Here is a 6,000-nt window from a genome sequence, read left to right on the forward strand (position 1 = left end):
AAAACGTGAGAGGGAAACTAACAGTTGTTTTTCAGAAAAAGTGTGGAAGAAATATTGTGATTTTCACTGGAGGATATCGAGCTCAATTCAGAAAGGGTGTTTGGCTGGAAGAGTCTTTGTAGACAAACACACCTGCTCAGAAATCTCATCACTCAGCCCGTTCCAGCTTCTGGAGGAACAAACAAATACCACTTGTTTTGGGCCTGTCCGAAAGTAAAAGCCTTTTGGTGTAAGATTTATTCACTTATTAGTCACTACAGTTGGGACAAAAAATTATATTTAAATGGGATGAACTCCTCTTGCTGCTAGAAAAGGAAGTGGCTCCAGCCAGATTTCCCATCTTTAAAGAACTGGTACAATATTATATCTAAAGATGATTATGCAAAATAAAGCCAAACCAAATAAAGGGGGGAAAAAAAGTCAAAATATACATAAAATATATTGAGATTGTTTTTTAATCGGTTAAACGCGTGTAGTCCAGTACTGGAGAAGTATAAATTTGTCACTGCTCCTTGGCTCTCAGCAAAAAGCTGGAAACTAAAGCCTTCTGCTTTTACTTTAAAAACCCTCCATTTGCACAGGTGCACATGACAAGTGCCAACATTTCCCTTAAATTCTAAATTTTGATTTGTGTCTATGCAGTCAAATATGGTAACGTGCACTTGGACGGATGTTTCCCACAGATGGAGTGGTCCTAGATGAAGATGGGCTCTTCAGCTGATCCCTCTTGAGCAAGAGTGCTCTCGTGAAAAAAACAATGGAAATCTATTTTTTTTTTTTCTGTAGGGAAAGTGTGATGCAAATTTCCAAGATATTTTTTACAAATATAGAAAAGTAAGAATGCAGTCTAAGTTCCCATGAAGTCAAATTTGCTGTTTAGGTTTAGGCCCCCAAACTTAAAAACTGATATTATGGACACACAATAGAAATGACCCAATCTGTCCCTGAAGATATATGATAGTAGGTTTTCTCTTGCTGTTCTATGCTGCAATACTGATGCAATCCGCGCAAGAGTTTAAACGGCACAATGTACCACTGTTCCTCTCATGCATCAAGTCTTCACCTTCAGCTCGATGATGTAGGAAGTCGTTTATATTATGTCCTTCCTTCACACATTTCATCTGTCACTGTCCATTTACTGTTAGGAAGCTGAATTTGTGACACAAATGCACATTGTTGTATTTCTTTAGAGCAGCCAAGATTTTCATGAGCTGCTGCCACTTGAGCTCGTGATCCGGAGGCACTTAGCCCGTTGTTTGTTCTTACCTCCACCGATTTTTTTTTTTACTTGTTCATTTTGTTTTGACTTCCACTGTACTTTAGTCTCCTGTATCTTTCATGAGACACTCAGAGACACGCTTGCGATCAGGGTCCGTGCACTGCAAAGGAATCGCAACACAATGCCAGTCTGTCGAGATGCACTCAGACACCTGACGGCGACGAATCAAAGGCCCCTTTCGCGTATTTCTCAAGCGCCGGGCACAGAAGCATGCAGAGAGGCACGGTCAGGCAGGACCAAGGAGTCAAGATGAAAAAGTAACAGACGCTTGGTGGTGCACGAGCAGCCGCGTTGAGCAAAACACATGAATATGCTCAACTGAATCCAACCGCCTGCTTCTCCATCTATCTCTACTTGAATTGATTTAATCAAGCCCCCGCCAACACTCGGCTTTTCATACCTGTGTGTGTGTGTGTGTGTGTGTGTGTGTGTGTGTGTGTGTGTGTGTGTTGGCGGCTCTCCTCCAGACACTTTGCATGTGTGGAGCGAGCGAACAGGGATTTCATTAAGTGTAAAAGGCTGACTTTGTAGTGATCAATTGCTCCGCTCATCGGTCACCTGGAGTGGCCTAACTGACCGCAGCATCAAGATGGATGAAGGGACGAGGACGGAGGGAGAAGGGAGTGGCTGGGATGGAGTGGAAATAGAGAGGAAGGGAGGAGTTGCTGCTGCTGATGAAAGTGAAGGCGAGTGGTGAGAAAGAGAAAGAAAGAGACGGACGGGGGAATAGCGGATCGCATTGACCTCACAACCTCTGTCCGCAAACACTGAGTTATGTGCTCAGGGAAATAACACCAGCACACTGTTGTTACAGAATAGATTCAGTGGCCACGGCACTGATGTGGAGTTACACTGATCCAACACATACACACACGGCACGCTTACAGCTACCGAGGGGTAATGAAAAGTGTTCTCTTTCGCGGACACTCCTTGCAACTGCTATTAATTATGCAGATTGAATTTACGCAATTTTTCTGAACAAGCTAATTTTGCATTCCTTGGCACCCGGTGCAAGGGCCATTATGTGCACAACTCAATATTTAAAGTGCCTCCGGTTCACTTTAAGGATCAAACTTGTGGTTTTACTTGTTTGAATCCATTACTGTCACCGTTTTTAAGATTGATATTTTCAAACGCATATTTTCAGGTTTTATGGCTCCCATTTTCAAGCCATCTAGCTTTTTTCATGCGCACAGGTTATAATTGAGTTTTTAGAGAAATCCCAATTATGTCTAAGTTTTGAAAGAAAAAATTCAAAGCAACATTGTGCATGTGTTTTACCTTAAAATAACACGTTGATGGCACAGTGTGGTGTCTCTGTCCCCATCACTTGTTTCTGCACTGTGTGACTTCAGTCAGAGGGTGGAATCACAACATTACATTAATGTTTTTTTCTTCAACATATACTTAGTGCTGCGCCACTGTTTTTCTTGCGAGGAAGTGAGAAAATAAAATTTACCTGGGGGGAAAATCATATGCAATTTAGATCACTTAAAGATCTAATCACAGCTGAAGTGTGTGTCATGCAGAAGAGCTATTGCAGGTTAATGCATGACGTCAGTTCACACGTCGAGTATCGTGTGAGAAAATCTTTCGCCATAAAAGATGCCAGTAGTCTTTCTTATTTTTTTCTTTTCTTTCTTTTTTTTTTTTTTACACCTCAGGTTACAGCTATACATGGATTAAGACTTGAGTTACCATGGCAACGCTGTGGAGACCAATGTCTACCTGTCAACGGGAAACAGCAAACAGACAGCAGTTAAAGTCCAATACATTTTGGCCCATCCAGCCATCTTGAACTCGAGGACTTCGAGCCTTTTTTACATTGTTCCCAATGGATAAGACTTTGAATAACTTAAGCCATCAGGGGGCTCTGTCACTCAGACATTAACAGACCATCTACATGTCGAGGATAGACTCCAAAACACACAGCTGTCGCTCTGTACGAAATGTATTCCGAGGTTTATGTGAAGCTGATTTTAGGGTTCAGCATTTTTAGGCAAATCAAGTAGGTATCTTCCACAGCCTTGTTAGTGCAAAATTCCCTTCTTCTTTCACTGGACAGAGGTTCTTCACTGGGCGAACAATTACACAAACGTGGGAATTTTGTAAAAGATTCCCGCGTGATATAGTTAGCTCAGAGGGCTGAAGCCTCGCATTAGCTTCGGCTAAAAATTGGAAAACATTTTTATCTGAATGGCGCGCGTGAACAGGAGGAATGATTACAGCGATCTTGAATATTTGGATTAAGAGAGACAGCGCCAAAGACTGTCTCACTGTTTCATTCTAGGTGGTCAGATAAAGAGGCCCAGCCCAGCAGAGGGGGAAATGAGGCAGGTACCTAGAAACCAAGCCGAGTTCATTTTTTACCGCCGAGGGAAGTCATTCAATTTAAAAATGACTGATTTTCGAGATATGGAGGTGTCAGGCGCACCTGCACCGACACTGACAAGACAGGACGTTATTTTATGTTCCATACACCCATCAAAACCTTAAATTACATAGTGTGCACGTAAACGGTCTCTATGATTTTTATGTGTTCCGCTTCGGAAATCGACTGGCACATCCTTTACACCGCTCGAGACAGGCAATCCATCACCGAGGACAATCATCTCCTTGATTTTTGTCCAACTTGCCCAGGAAATGCAAATCAGCTAAACTTTGTGAAGGCGCGCAGCATCAGAGCGCGACCCCTGAGTAATTGAATAGCGTGGAAGGTGCCGCTGTCTGTGTGTAAGTGTCCGCGTGGAGAGCCTGCCTTTTGTCCGCCCGCCGCCTGGATAGAGGACTCTCATCGGGGAAGATTTCAGTTTATGTGAAAAACAGCAGGTCGGCATCCGGAGAAAATTGAGAAAATTGTCACCCCCTGTCCCACCGCTGCCATCGTCATTACCCAGCCTCCTAAAGACACAGCAAGGCCAATTAACCCCCCCTCATTACCGTGGCTATAGGCCTTCCTCCACCAAGCGCAGACAAGATGGGAACAGAGCGGAGGAGTGGCTGAGGACTGTGGGGTGTTGATGGGTGGCAGTGCAGTCGAGGGAAGGAATAAATCAGCGGAATGAAAAATAAGAAAACGCAATTTGTCACACCATTGTCGGCTTCCGCTCCCCTCTCTCTTGTCGCAAGGAGAGCACAGATTCGCGAGGCGAGGCTTGCGTGTCAGCCCAGCTGCTGCATCTATTTAAATGAGACTCACAGCTTCATGAAGTGAGACCGCGCATCCTTTCAATATGCAGCCCTGCAACCGCTGTGCATGTCTGGATGGAGGGAGGGAGGCGCAGAGTCGAGACAGAGGGAGAGGGTGCAGCGTGAGCTGATCCGAGGGAGGGAAGCGGAGTAAACCCGATTTTTGGAAGATATCTCGGCGGATGCGCGGGCGAGACTGAGAGTGTGGAGGAGGTCTATAGCTCTAATGGGTCGTCGGGATGCACGCAGTGACTGTAAAAGACAAACCGTGTTGACAGGAAAAGCCATTGACTCATTACTCAGTGTGTCTGTGGAGGAGAGGCAAAGTCAGAAGAAAACTCTCTCTCTCTCTCTCTCTCTCTCTCTGTCTCTCTCTCTCTCTCTCTCTCTCTCTCTCTCGCTGCGTGTGTTTTATATTTCATCAGATAATGGAACCCTTTCAAGAGGCAAGCCGAAATTCATTAAAAAATCCTTGTCTCGAGAACGATAAGGAGACTTCGACTTTGGTTGCAGTGTGAATGACACACCTGTGTGCTGTAAAAATGGTATTAATTAGCTTCATAAATGATCCTGAAATATTCTGTTCCAAGTGTGAATACTAGAAAAAGAGCCCTTTTCATACCAAACGAAGGGGAATTCATGCGAAACGAGTTGTAAAGAGTCTTTATTAATAACGTAGAATCACCAGTTCTCTGCATACAGCCGATCCCGACAGAGCAATAGGCAGCCAGCGTACAGCACCCATGGACCAACTCCAGATTCCAAGCCAGTGCTTTGGTCATAGATTTAACATAATCTATGTGTTTTGTATTATGTCTTCTGGAGCTGTGGGAGAGCTTTGTCAAGTCTGAGAATATAATCCTGGGGACGTCATCAAGTCTCATCTGAAGGTCGTCACATGCCAACACTATGGTTCGGTATTTGACAGCCTGGGAATGACTCTCAATCAACTATCTTTCTCCGAATTCTTCAAAGATGAGGGCAATAACCAGGCCGGAAAGTTCTGGTGGTTGGTTCCAAGGTTGTAAGCAAGAAAAACTAGGATATCTCTGCTTCTGCTGCACTGATTTTGTCCAATTCATTTGTGTAATTTTGCCACAGGAGCAGTGTGGCTCGAGGGTAGTGCCAGTCGGTCAGTCCACAGACTTCAATATCCCCAAAAAGTATTGGATGGATTGCTATAACATTTTGTACAGACATTTATTGTTACCAAGGAATAATCCTTATGACCTTGGTGATTTGTCTTTTCCTGTAGCGCCATCAGCAGTTTGACATGTGTGATTTTGGGTCAGATGACTACTGGATGGATTCTCGTGAGAGTCGGTGCAGACATTCGTGTGCCCCTCAGAATGAATTGTAATTACTTTGGCAATCTTTTAACAATTACCCTGCGTTGGCGTGCCCAAACTTTTTCCCTTCAAGGGCCAAAACTGAAACTGAAACTTCATGGTGGACTATGGACCAAAGGCAACCCTCCGATACCTACCTCCTGAGCCTCAGTTGTATTTTCTGGCCCGCTGTGTCATATGTTT

The sequence above is a fragment of the Acanthopagrus latus genome, chromosome 8 (genome assembly GCF_904848185.1).
Source record: "Acanthopagrus latus isolate v.2019 chromosome 8, fAcaLat1.1, whole genome shotgun sequence".
In the NCBI taxonomy this organism is placed as follows: domain Eukaryota; kingdom Metazoa; phylum Chordata; class Actinopteri; order Spariformes; family Sparidae; genus Acanthopagrus; species Acanthopagrus latus.